General features: G+C 39.4%; 1 protein-coding gene across 4 annotated transcripts in view; it reads left to right on the forward strand.

The window, feature by feature from the left end:
- Positions 1-14,829, forward strand: part of LOC139709751 (uncharacterized) — a 202,853-nt gene that overhangs the window by 149,503 nt on the left and 38,521 nt on the right. For all 4 annotated transcript variants that reach the window (XM_071621708.1, XM_071621709.1, XM_071621711.1 and 1 more), the window contains one exon: positions 330-390. The gene's annotated coding sequence lies outside the window, so the exon portion shown is untranslated. The remainder of the gene's footprint in view (positions 1-329; positions 391-14,829) is intronic.

Raw genomic sequence — 14,829 nt, forward strand, 5'->3', positions numbered from 1 at the left:
GTCCTCAAACTTAATCGTTGTGTTCTACTACATATATCAGCATTCGCTGATTCCACATGTTTGGGGTAAACTCCCTTCCAAGAGCAATCGTTCAATCAAAGCAATGATGTCACAAATTTGAACATACTCCTTTGATGTCACAAATTGCTCTCTTTTTTTTTCTTAATTTATGATATATATATTTTTTTTTATATATATTTTTTGTCTTTCTCTTTCTTACAGGTATCAACTAGGAGCAATGATGTCACAAATTGCTCTCTTTTTTTTTCTTAATTTATGATATATATATTTTTTTTTATATATATTTTTTGTCTTTCTCTTTCTTACAGGTATCAACTAGATGATCCAACTGGTCCAAAGCGAAAGACTAGTATGCTGTTATATTTCAAGGTAAGAAACTATCTTAAAAAATTATCTAGCCTTATTTGATGCAAGCAGGAGTACCATCCATTTTGTCATTAGAGGGCACATTTGAATAGAACGAGGTTGTTTGTTTGTTTTCAACAAAAGGAGTATGTTCAAATTCATGAATTTGAATAATTACGTAGTACCCGCTGCATGCTACAAGGATTAGAACCAACACTTGCTGTCAGGCGGAAGCTCGTTGGTCTAGTGGAGATGACGCATGTACGGAGATCAGGAGGTAATAGGTTCAAATCCTGCCCAAGTATGTATGCCCATGATTTCTTTTGTCATGGCTACCACAAAAACACTGATCAATTCAGTGGTTATTTATGTCAATCTAGGGCAATTTGTCAATCAGTTGCAATGAAAACAAGTGTAGATATTGCAGCTGAAACATGTTACAACAAAATAATTAAATTATAACCACGTTACTTTTAATTCATCTTCAACTATTCTTTTTTTTAGTAGAATTTAGGTAAAAAGTGGAACCACATCCCATATGATTTAGAAATTCAGGCATACCATTTATTTGAAGGGTGCAACCAGAAAGTTTGCTCGAGACTTGCTGAACATAGCGACAACTGATGTTTTCAAATTGGTTTTCAAATTGGTTTTCAAATTGGATTTCAAATATGAAAATGTATTCATCAGAAACAAATAAGTGAAGAATAAATTGCATCACAGTACTATATACGCCATATATTTCGCAAGTCAAAATTTTCGCGAATCGGGAACTCCCAATGATTTTGCAAGTGGTTAAATTCGCCATCGGGGAGTCCTGTACTGAACGGAGAAGTGTACACGCATACGTCACATTCACATCGGGATCAGAGTCAATATTTTCGCGTGCCTTTAATTTCCCGAATAGCACCTGACTCGCGAAATTCACGAAAATAAAAACCTCGCGAAATATTCAGTGTATACAGTAGTTATGCTAAGTTTTCCCTTTTGAATAGACATGTTTACTGACAAATTCAAATTTTGTGCATGCCTTTCTGACAATGGTTCTTCTTAACAACCCAGAAAGAATGCGCAACATTTGCCCAACGTAGCAAAAACCAATGTCTATGCAAATTAAATTTCAAGTATTTAAAAAGTTGTTGAGGTACCGGTTGATAGAATAGCTTACATTCAAACGGTGATCCGTAACCTCAAGGATAGGCTGGAAGATAAGTATGGGGCACCACGTGTCGCATGGTCTCTTTCATTACTAAATGACAATTTCCTGATGAATTAACAATTCTGTCACATAATGACAATTTTGTCAACAAAATAACGATGTTGTCACTTGTCAACAAAAAATAATTTCTCTGTGGAAAATTGAGCAAAGAAAATGGGATTCCATCGGGATAGAAAATGGGATCCCATCGGGATAAAAAATGATTTCATCACAAAATTGTTATTTTGTGACGAAAGAGACCATGGGACACTTGGCATTCCATACTTACTACGAGCTTACACTCGAAGTAAGCTTTTCCTTGAGGTTAAGGATCACCGTCTGAATGTAACTTATGTCAGGATTTAAGAAACATCCATAAATTTGAATGCGCTTGTAAACCGGCCTATTGTGTTGAAGCCCACCCAGAATTCACTATGAAAAAAAAAGAAAAAAAGATTTGAAATAACTTCAGGACCAATGTTAATCAATTGACCTATGGAAATTATTTGTCAAGACAAATGGCAGTTTACCAGCAGGGGTCACCAATCAAAAAAAAAAATACATAGAGATCTTCAAGGCAGGAAGGAGCAATGACACTGAAGAAGCAATTATGCATACTTGTACTGAAACTTTCACTTTTCAAGTGTTTCTTTGATATCAGTGGTATGTTTTGTCGATAGGTCCCTGAAACTGAAACTGTCTCTAGATTTTATGTACTGTGCATTTGCTGACCACTCCAGTGAGAACATTGTGAGAACTGTACTCAACAAGAAAGCTATTTCGTATGAAAAAAAAAAGTGAAACAAATGAAACTTTGTAGAAATTGAGACAAAGGACATCAGTGACCACTCGATTGTCCAGAAGTTTTCAAATGTGGTATCTTTAAGCCCCTCAGTGTAGGTGGTTTAGTCTAGCATTTATTGGCACCTCTGGACTGTCCAGCATCATTGGTTTCATTCTGTATACAAAACAGACTTGGTGCTCTTGTTAAAGATGAGGACTTTCGATGTTTGAAGAAAATCTGTCATTTGGCATAAGATCAAGTATATTTCCGGGACAAGAAGGCTGTGATTGTGTGTAACTGCATTTTTTTTTTTTTTTTTTTGGCCATATGCTTGTTCAATTGTTGTTGATCTTCATTTAGTATTCTTTTTGTCACTCTTTTTTTTTTGGGGGGGGGGGAGGGAGGGGGAGGGGCATGTTTATGTCCGTGTGTCCATGGAATTCAAAATTGTTGGACGGTTACGGTGTGCAAGGCTGTACTTTGTCTCTCTAGAAATAAAAGTATGGCTCTCCAATGACACTTCCATGGGCACACAGCCACATCCATTAAACATGTTGTTTCGCATCAAGGGAGGTAGCATCACTCAAAGACATCACCCTGACATTATACATAATGAACACCCTTCACCCTTCACTGCCAGTCACCTCGCATATTTCCTGCTGCCAGAGACATGAACGCGAGATCAGACTGCTGTCTGTAACAGAAAAGCAAAGTTGTCTCATCTGTTTCTTTCATATACATAGATATATAGGTAACATAAATACATTCATATTGTACACATAAATACTTTCATGCAAAGTTCATGTGGTAATTTGTGGTATCCGAGTATCCGTGTGCTGAAAATTTTCCAAAAGAAAAGGGAGGGGGGAGATGGAACAGGCATGACTGTTAGATAGCTTTTATGTTATTCTCACTGAACTCCAAGTGGCATTTGTGACACCATGTATGGAAGCTTTATATCATCAGATTAGAACAGGAAGGGATTCTAAAATGAGGAAAATACAGTGGAAATCATTGAAGAAAAATGTAGGCATGCCAGAAATGTTCCTTGAGAATACCTCCTGAGGCCCAAGATTGAGAGATTGCCCTTGACTCTGTCAATGACAGAGGTACTGGTGGTCCCATGAAAGTGAAAGTTGGTAGTGCAGTGTCTGAGCTATGGAACAAAGTTTGGAATTTCCTCCCCAAATCTTGAATCTAAACTTACGGAATGCCAAACAAACCATAATGACATAGATTAAACCGTAGAGAGTATGTCCCTGCTAACCTCATTCTGCTGTGAATTTTTTCTTTCTTTTTTTTTGGGGGGGGGGATGGAAAGTTGGGTTCAAACCAAATTTCTCATGATCTTGCTATATCTCACAAGTATATATGTTCCATCAACATTTTTCATCTCTGTGGTGTTCAGAATGAACTTTGCTGTAGGCCTATCCGATAACTCTGGTCATTTTTCCTCTGAAGAAGATTCTGCTAGGATCTTGAAGCTCAGACCCCTTTTCACTGAATTTTTCCAAAAACTTGAAAAGGCACTCTGTATGCATCTTTGCAGGATAGAGTTAGCAAAGCGAGAGACCAACAACTTCATAAGTGACACTGCATCAGGTTGAATACGTGGGACTGTGTAGTAAGTTTACATAGTGAGGATGCACCAATGAGAACAATATGTGACCCGCTACAACAAAAGGATCCTAAAGTCGCTGACGGCTATGCCGAGAAAATCGAGTTTGAAGTCACATCATCAAAATTGGTCAAAACAATCGGATTTTGTTTTTTGGCATAATTATGTACTCTAATGTTTTGTCTATCATCTGCCAAAATTTCAAAGCTAAATGATCAAAGGAAAGGCAAAAAATCAGCGTTTTTCTGTACCATGATTTTCCGACTTTCAACGTAACAGAAATGTGTCCGAAGATTTGGATTTACCGCCGCTGCTAGACTCCGCCCCTAGCAACGAGGGAGTGATCGTATTTGTCAGTGCGTGGCATCCCGATTGCTGATTGGTCGTGCGTAGACCGCTGGCGCTAAGCTTGAATGAACATCGCGGAGGTTGCTAGGAGCATACCTTCTATTGTCAAGCGATGAAGGCTGTCTCGCCTCCCCTTGATCATGATAGCGTCGGAAGGATAACTTTGAAGGCGTTTTTCTCGAAACTTTGAAGGCGTTTTTCTCGAAACTGTGATTTCCTCAACCACTTGACATGCACTAATAAAATCACCGATGTCTCCACAACTGAGTGCTTTTATGAGTTCTGCTATATATGAAATTAAAGTAGAAGAGTAAGGAAATAATGTTATGCAATTTTTAGAAAATTGTTCTCCCCCGACTTTCGGATCCTTTTGTTGTAGCGGGTCACATATGGCGTCAGTGGGTTGTATGAATATAGAGGGCTCACGTGGGTAAATAATTTCCCATAGAGACGTGTGTTAAAATTCAAATTTCAAAAATTCTGTTAAATAGCTGGGAGAAATGAGATGTTTCATCTTCACTAACCTGGATAAGTGAGATATACCCTTTCATCCATCAAATTTCCAAAGTGGGTTCTTCTGCTCAAATTCTGTCCAAGGGTCCGCAAAGCCAGACTATGAGTTCTTGTCACTCAAAAAATCACCTATTTTCCGTACACATACCCAATGAAATATAGTCCCCTCAAATTCCATCAGAAAAGCTTTCATCTTCCAACCAAAATGCAGTTTGTAGAGGAATTCATACTCAATATCTACAGCTATTCAGTTTTTTGCCAAACTACATCATTGATTTTTAGTTAATTTTTTTCTTCATTTATTTTGGTATCTTTGGTACGAATTTGTGAAGGAGTCTGGGACAGTCCATTTTATTTACAGGTGTAAGCCCCAGATGTGCTGCATACTAGTATTACTATACCACACTTTCCCATTGCATACCCTTCATTCCTGATAGAACTTGGGCAAGAAACATTAGCATCCTAGACAATAGAAAATAAAAAAAACAAGATAAACTTAGGATTTTGCCTTCTTGTTGTATTATACTCTGTGTGTGTAGAACTTCTATGCCAGTGAATGAGTGGACAGTCATTGTAAGTCATGACTTTAGCTTGTTATCACAGATCAGCCTCCTGACTTAAAGACACCCAGTCGCGAGGATACATGGACATATTTCAGCCGCGGGCGGCAGCACGTAAACTCGCTTCCGAAGTTGCTACGAAGCGAAATGTGTGTGTGCGCAAGACATCCCTAAAGCAATGTATCGCGCTATAGTATCTCGATTGCTCGCGATCGCTTGCTGAGCGCGGGACAGTACGTTTTGTGTAATGTGAGTGATGTTCGCATGAGCTAGTAGCTAGCTGCGTATACTTCGTACGACTACGCATTCTCTTCATCGCATCGTCGATCGTCGTCACTCGTCAACTATACTGTAATCATCAGATCAGATCAGATTAGTGAGTGCAGACCACATTATAATAGATAGGGTGGCCATCATGGACGATGACACATCGTCATGGGTAGCGGATATTACCGCCGAGTTGTCTATTCTGAACGCGGACGATTGGGTCGGAGACCCTGCCTGTATCATGTACTTGCCCTGGCGTGTGTACATAACTTCAGGACGGGGAAGCGACTGTGCCCGTGCAGGGCCAACGGCCAACGGCCACAGTTGCACTGCACATTTATGCAGTATTTTTGCACTCTTCATTGTTTTACTAACTAATATGAAGAAGGTGAGCGTTGTATCACCTGCCTGGAATATACTATATGTAAGAAGCAATGCCGAAACCCTTTCATTTGACTAGGTAAACTCACAGTTATAGTTCTGTCAGCTTAGCCTGGTGTGAATAATCTTTAAAAAAAAGACACACACACACACAAAGTGAACATTAAAACTCATAGATAAGTACATGACAAATAAGATGTAATGCCTTCTTCAGACAGGAGCATAAAGAAATTATTGTCTATCTCCCTCTTACACAAACAAACAGAACACTATTGTCTCAACAATACAGTGTGAAGGATAACCATTATAAATAAACCTATCACAGGTATCAGTATTTGAGGTTATGTGTGAAAAATGCCCTACAAATTAATGAAAATCGCGGACAGTAGACCTTTGTCCATAGTCAACTCAGTGTAACATCGCAAAGCCATTGTAATGGGTTAGCTTTCTACCAAACACTGATTAAAATACCAATCAGAGGCGTACCTTTGATCAACAAATAAGGGATGTGCCACGGATACCAATTAATCGTACTTGATGAAGCTCATACCTGTACATATTAGCATGTTACAAACTGATAGGTTCATATTGCCCCTTGACCTATGACCAATATCTGTATTAGAATTAAAACAATGGATTCTTATGAACTGTTGTTCATCAACAACTTCCACACCAATCAACATCCCTATTAGACACTCCTATATGAAGATGTGAAGGTAAATAAAACTGTAACTTTCACGTACAAGGGTATTGTACGTACACTACTGTAACTCTGTAGTTACTACCACTGACCTGACACTGTCGGTGTAACCAAACTTTAACGAATTTCAACTGTAAAGGATCATTTTTTTTTTTCTTCAGAATTTACATTTCAACATACTTGTAGAAATTCACATGAAAAGATGTACACTTCACTGGATCACTTGAATTTGGTTTCAAATTATTGGACCAAATGCATTGGAAGTTTGACTATAATTTAAATGCAACATAGATGCCTGAAACTTCTGCCAAGCTTATGAAAATTACAATCTTTATCAAAATTCCTTAACCAAACTTAAAATGTAGGGCCCCTAAATATGATGAAAGAGGAGACTTTGCTATACAGTTAAATCAATGGGGACAAACAGTATTTGAATCGCAGCCATGAAATCTGGCTATGCAAATTTAACCTGGATTGTTGACGCTAGCTGCTCAGGAAAGTGACCTCTCTGTATCTATCTAGATTCTACATTTGCACATGAAATACTTTAAATTCTCAATACTGTGATGACAAAAAAACTTACCACTACTTGCGATTCCCTGACCAATGACATTTGCTGCCTACTGCTGGGTCAGTATTTAAGAAGCGATAAACTGACCCAGCAAATGTCATTTCGATTACGGCGTTATCATAATTTGACATAAATGAGAACTTAGAGAAGTTTTTCGCGGAATCATACATAGAAAAATAGGCCTACTTGTCGATGAAACGCAAAGGCCCTAGCAGTTAAAGATAGATTAGAAAAAGTCATTCCACTTCAATCATTGATTCATGTAATAGACACCTAACGTTACTTACACATCATCTGGATCTGGATTCCTTGAAGTTGTTGACTTGGTCAGCTGGGGTTGCTTGATTGGCGTAAGCCGTGGCATTACAATTCCACCGTGCATGCCGTAACACGAATTTGCACATTCTAAATTCCTGCAAAACTGTTCATGCAACTCCAGCAAGTGGAAAGCAAATTTTTCATCGGCACGCTGACGCTGAAGCTTCCCCCTCTGCCACTGGTCTCTTACTTGTCCTAAGCAGGGAGGTGAGAGGAAACCTCCCTGTCCTAAGCATGCTAAGAACACGTCTCTCTGCGTTCTCCACTCGTCGATAGCGTCAAACAAGTAGATACGTTTTACTCGAGTTGGACGGCTGTTTTGATCTCCATTGTGAGGTTTCATTACTAAACCAAAGCCAAGGCTAATCCGAAACAGTACACGCATACCACACACATTATTGATATTGACATACCGGTACCGACGACTTTATACCAACTTTGTTATGTTCCGATCCGGCCCAACATACTGTAACACAGCTGACGCAGCAGACAATTGCCAATGAGATCAAAACAACCCGCCATATGGCCATGAGCATTGCAACTTGCTATACATGAAGTTTAGAGTTTTAATATTTCTTCATCAAAGCATATTTATAAATACCAAATATTAAACAACGTAATATATGAATGATTTAAAATATTGTTATATAATATTTTCAGACATTTTAAAATATTATTGCTTAGATTGCTGAAATTGGCACCATAGTGCAAATAAACAGAGACTGCAGCCAGATACGTACGTACGTACACCACACAGCTCTACTGTTGTGTCGCGACGGGGACCCGTAGGAGAGATTTTCATGCACATGGCTGTTGTGCGGTTTTGTGCGTGCACCCATTCGGCCCCATTCGGTAGGTATTCGGGCGTCCATGTTGACATTACAGTGGACGGCTCGCACGGCTCTCGTGCCCCATCTGGTTTTCGCTGGTGCGCTGCGTAGCGTCGTGTTCGGGATTCGGTACGTACGGGGGTACAATAACGGGAGGAGCAGCTTGTCGTGCTTTTCTACTGAGCTGCGAATCGCCTGCGACGACCGATTGCCTTTAAACCAACAGACCAAACTTCATATCCTTCCTTCATTCCAAACATTTTTCTCCTCATGCACATGCTTTAAACACAAAAAAAAAAGGGGGGGAGAAAAATACATATTGCTAACAATCTATGCAAACAACATTTTTGTTGCATTGGATGGTATTTGTTATTTGCATGTCAGAGTTTTGAATCATCATCCCATTCTTCCCCACCCTCCCTTTTGTACCCATTTTTATAACCCTTTTAACCCCCCCCCCCCCACCACCACTTCATCACCTTTACTTAGCCATAGTAAACTTTGAACCTGACTTGCTGTATGAATCCCTGAAAAGAATGTGATTGAATTTCGTGGAAAAGGGGAACACATTTGGCTTTTCTTTTGCTGTGACCACAGAGCAGAAAGAAGGCAAGTGTGGTCAAAGTGGTTTCACTTTCAAGAGGGATGGGGGGGGGGGGGGCGGGATAGCAGAGATGGCTGAAGCCGTTTTGTGGCAATGAATTGGATACCGTAATGGCTCATGTTTGGTACTTATGTATGTCCAAACGGTGGTGATTGAAGGGAAATTCTACGTAGAACATTTCGGCGAGGGAAAAAGGAGTAGAGAGCGTGGCTCCGTACATCTGTCCAGTCGAGTGAAAGTCTGTCGCAGATGTTGGTTGAGAAGCTTGCATATGGTCACTTCAGTCAAGGGAGAAGGCTTGTTATATTCACAGTTCATTGAGTTGGAGCCTGCAGTACTCCCAAAAGTTTGGTCACTGGTGAGTTTTCTTTTGACTTTGATGATTTCAAAAGCATTTCCAGGTAGCTGTCATCACCTTCCTTTTGTTTGACATTGTTAGGTACCACAGAATTTATGAGCAGGATGAAAACTTTTATTTCAATCTCGTCTTCAAGAGAGGTGAGCCCCTTGCCATGGTTCAGAGGTTGATATAGTACTCTCCGCTTAATCTGGTACTCCGCTTAATTGACTTACAAGCTGAAAAAGAGTTTCCGATGCATGTTATATTTACCAGTTAATCGGGTAGGAATTTTCCACATTAACCTGATCTATTTCCATAGTTTCCCCGCAGAAAGCCTTTAAAATTTGTGTAAACATACATTCTGAAGAAACTCTGAGGTGTTGAAAGTCGATAGATAGCTTGCATTGATGTTGTAAAATGTTAAATGTGCAGTGTACGACTGATATCCCTGGTACAAGTAGGCGCAGTTATGCATGCAGTGTAGAACCTGAGCACCACACACATTACAAGCACAAACACACCGTGACACGCTTGTCACTGTACACGTGCCTGTAGCTAGCTCTTGAGGAAAAAGTTAAGAATAAACTTACTCCATTGAGAGTATGTGGTAACTGCATTATGAATGAATTAATATATGCTTTCCGGTTTATTGGGTACTTCGCTTAATCGGGTAAAAAAATGCTCTGCCACACACTACTTGATTAAGCGGAGAATACTTTTCTCACAAAATTAATTTTCATTGTCACTTGCAAACGTATAAAAGGAGAATATTGCTTTTGTTGCCTGAGGGGATACCAAAGCAATCAGAGAACTACTTAGTACTTGAGTAGCAATTTGTCAAATTTAGTTACCATTTTGAGGTTAGATGAGTGCAGTCACACTTTGAAGGATATCATTTGAGTTTAAAATTGATGTTGACATTGACAGCAAGGATGCAAAAAAAAAAAATGAAACAAAGAAGGCAAAATGTAAGTGCAATTGATATAAGCTTTTTCTAAAGCCAGTCAACCCCTCTTCTTGTGTAATTGACCACCATAGTTTTTTAATCTCTTTCGTAGAGTTTGATGTGCGGAGGAGAGGACAAACTTCAAGGCATCATTTACCATTTGCAGATTAAACAGAAACCCAGCTTTAGTGCTTCAAAATGGTTTTAAAATTCTGAGTTAGGGAGAGAAACAACTAGTGTAAAAAAAAATTATCAATGTAATCAATGTTAAGTATTATTGAATATACATAATGTAAACAATAGTTAAATAAAATTTCTAGACTGAACCGTCTACTGTTATGGATTAGTGAGAAAAATAGTGATATATCCATATATTTTAGGCTTTCTTATAAAATTCTTATATGGTAGGATTGTTTGTGTTACAAATGACCTACACATATGCATCAAATGTGGTAATTCAAACATTTTTAAATCACTGCTCCCAATGGTAAAGAGTACTTTTGATTGTCTCATGATTAGAATGAAAAAAGTTACTAAGACACCACTAACATACCTTTAAAGAACATAGAGCATCTCAGTATTGTAACCTAAATTATCCCTATCTCATTTTTTTGTTTGTTTTATTAATTTCATGTCGTTTCAGTTTTCCAATATTCCGTGCTTTTGAAGCACAGTTTGTTGAATTTTCACCAACGTATGCTCTGAAGTGCTTTTTCTCCCCTTTGTGTTTGCATCGGTGTTGTAGAACAGTAGGGTTGCTGTTACACAAAAGTAGCAGGGGAAAGAAAAAAGAAAACAAAGCACAAAAATAGATTCTGGTCTGTTTTTAGCAAATGAAAATCCAGGGTTTGCTCGTCCATTCGGCCAGACACCGTCAGGGACGCAGGGGAAATGGGCCTTAGCAAGTCTGGGTACGGAGAGTCGATCTTCCGGTGTGAGTTCCAGGGAGTTTACTCCCACACTCTTAATCATAATGTCTCGGTCTCTCCTGTGTCTCCCTCCCTGTCCGTCCATCACCCCTTTCCAGCCTGTTTTTCTCCGCCCCCCCCCCCCCCCCCCCCCCCCCCCCCCTTTCAAGGGTTTCATTCTCCTCTTCCTTTTTCCCCAATCATGTGTGTAAGACCAGTAGCTTGTCTTCTTTTTTCAATTTCTGATCCACAACAAAGTTTGAGGAGTATGTCATGAGGAACTGCCACTAAAGTTTGTCCAAACTTTTAACCTGTTACTATTACATCAAGTTCATCAGCGAGGGAGCATGTTGGGATATGTTATTGGACATTACAGATCCCCCCCCCCCACAATATAGGAGGGTGGGGAGAAAGATTTTCTTAGTTGTTCAAATGAGCATTTGATCGAGCGGCTCGTACTTTTAACAGGCAAGGACCCATTCATCTTGCTATACGTGCTAGACTGAGTTTTAATTGCTAGTGGACCAGAAGGCACATGGGTTTGTAGCATCCTATGTTGATTTTTTTCCTCCTCTCTTTTTATCTCAAGGAGAATTTGAAAATTCAAGACAATAAACATAGATAATACATCTCCATTTGATTTGATGAAGATCTATTATTTTTGGAGTATTTCAGGCTCAGAAATAAATGTGATACTTCACTTTTTCAGTCCTTTGACAAAGTGTCAAAAACCTATTCAACAAAAACATTTTTTTTTTTAATGACGTCTGAATGACTTAAGTTTAAAAAAGCAAACAAACAAACCTTCAAAGATTTTTTTTTAAAGATTTTACCAGAACTGTACCTGGAAATATCAGCCATTATCAGCATATCACATAAAATTCACCACTCCACCAAATCTTCACCACTTCCTCCAAGCAGTCTCCAAAAGTAACAAAGAGAACTTTGCTCGGGTCTTCCCCACACAGGGCCCATCATAAAACTTTTGTAAAGTTACTAGAAAATGAAAATGAATATGAGATGTCTTCTTGGGGATTTTGTTTGTTTTGTTTTGTTTTGTTTTGTTTTTCATTGCCAGAAAGGCAGGGAGGACGATGCATGACATTGAAGCCTAATGACAACTACTGGCACCAAATTTTGTCAGTTTTTATCATGAAGGCCCTGAAGAGCTGCATGTAAACTCTTGCAATATTTATGACATCAACCTGAACCAATTAAGGTGATGGTAGAGATATACTCTTCCCTCATCAGATATTGAAAATGGACCCCTGGATTGGGTTAGATGAGTGACAATGAGCACGTAATTAGAACGCGGTGTTATGCGCTTTTTGCAGCTTTACGGACATGTGTTAATTGAGAAGGTAAAGTGGGGTTAAAGCTAGACAAAATGGGTCTTGGTGTAACAATCAACTTGTTCATGTGCAAGTAAACAAACAAAACAGGCAGTGGTGCACGCATGCTCACAAACACAATTCATCTTCGAATAGGGTATGCGACTTTGTGGCGTAAAAAATTGGGCTTAAGTAACAAGTTAGCAAAAGAAGGGGACCTTGTGTATTTGTCATACTGCATCTATCTTTTCATTATAGTTACATGGGGACATTTAAGCTTTTTATACTTTGTGATTAATACATTTTAGAGCATTGCTTATAATTGCAGGCTATTTCTTTATGGCATAACCTTAATAAGGCTGAGATAGCAGCAGGGAGTTCCCAATGCTCTTTAGCTCTAAACTCCAGTTACAGCCAGGGACTTTGCGCATTCATCATGTATGTAATTAATTTTGATGAAATGTACGTGCACACTCACACACCCTCACAGAACAGCAAAAAGGGGAGGCAAATTTTTATATTATTAGCACTTGGCAACAAGCAAGCGACAACTGCAGTAGGGCCTCGATTATCTGACCATCAATCATCCAGATTCTCTGTTATGCGGACATCGACTGCTGACATTTTTTTTAATGTTTTCATATGTTTTCAGTGCCAAATCTCGCTCAAAACAAACACATGTTACACCATTGTGCAAATGCACAACGGGACATATTTCAATCATCGCAGCGAACCATAACATTTAAGTCAGTTCATGAGAAATTGTCAATGACTGGTGCCGCGCTCATCACTGGCACCGGGTTGACAGCAGTGGTTACAGTACAATGCAGCAGCAATATTTGACACTTTACAATATCGATCTCATTGTCAGTCAGTATCAATCAAACAAACAATACATGAAGGGATATGTTACTTATATTTCTTTTCTTTTTTCCTGTACTATATGAAGTATGAAACATGAAAATGCCATGCAGGTAATCATAATGTTGATAAATTGGTAGTAACATGTGTATGCCCCTAGCATGATATGCTAGAAAGCACTGTATTTAAGCATATCTCTCTTATGCAGCCAAATGGATTATCCGATTATCGGAAGGCCCGCTGGTCCCAACGTGGCCAGATAATTGAGGTCCTACTGTAATTGATGGATGGAAATTTTGGTTGCTTCTTTCTGAACTTTCAGTAACGTTACATACATGAAATTAGACAAAATTGTTCGGCTTTCGCAATCAGTCACTGATCTCCTAAGGCACCTCCAAAAGCATTATCTGTCAAAATGGGATATTTTCGCTCATTCTTTAGACCGAAGCCCTTGATCCTCTGGAGTGCTGTATCCCATTCTGAATGAGATCTTGATGTCCTGACCCCTGACACGACCCTTGACCCCCACAAGGTCAATAGGTCAAGTTTTTATAGATAGAGGAATGCTGCAGACCCATTCAAGTTGGCGAAATTTTTACTAGCAAGCCGGGAGGGAGCTCGATCTCCTCACCTTGGCAATGACTGTGTCTCAGGAGGCACCCATAATGATTGAGCTGGAATTTGTCTGTTTGTGTTAATGTGTGTTGTTGGAAACACTGCAAAGACACTTTGCCAATCTGGAGAGAATGTTAGAAAAATGCAAAGAAGGAGATATGGGTCTTGTGTCAAAATGGCCAGCTTCCTTGAAAAGGAGGGCGGGTTAGCACACCTGGGAGAAGGGGTTGAAGGGAAGGGGTTGAAGAGTGTGAAAATTCGTTGTATTCCTGAAATTGGTGAGGATTTCTCCTCTGGTCAGTATCGGAACGAGCTCTTTCTGCTTTTCAGGTAGGACAGGAAGAGATTTACCTTGCCCTGTGTCCAGGGAACAGATCATGTCTCTGAAGGGAGCCATCAGCCAATAACTGTGACAGGGCAATATCATATGCTGATCAGGTCATGGATATATCTCGTGAGGTTCAGAGGTCAGGGGGTCAAGGTCATCTGCTAATAAACTCAGCCAGTATTTTGATGTGATTAGAATGTGCAATCAAGCTGATTCATTTTGATGCTGGTAGAATGTCACAGAGAAATTTATAGACTTTATCCCAGGCATAGATACGCTTGTGCCCAGGGGGTCAGTCGTCAATTATGGCACCTTTGGCCCACTTTGTGAAGAAGGGTGTGATTATGCTATTTTACAAAAATGGCAGTTACCCTGGCAGGGGTTCAGTGAAAACCAGTCACTTTTGATCGTTGATTGATGTTGCCATGGCTACTGCCTAGTG

Source organism: Diadema antillarum, unplaced genomic scaffold (assembly GCF_040938485.1).
Source record: "Diadema antillarum isolate AM-2024a unplaced genomic scaffold, OU_Dant_1.0 seq00001469_RagTag, whole genome shotgun sequence".
Classification (NCBI taxonomy): Eukaryota; Metazoa; Echinodermata; class Echinoidea; order Diadematoida; family Diadematidae; genus Diadema; species Diadema antillarum.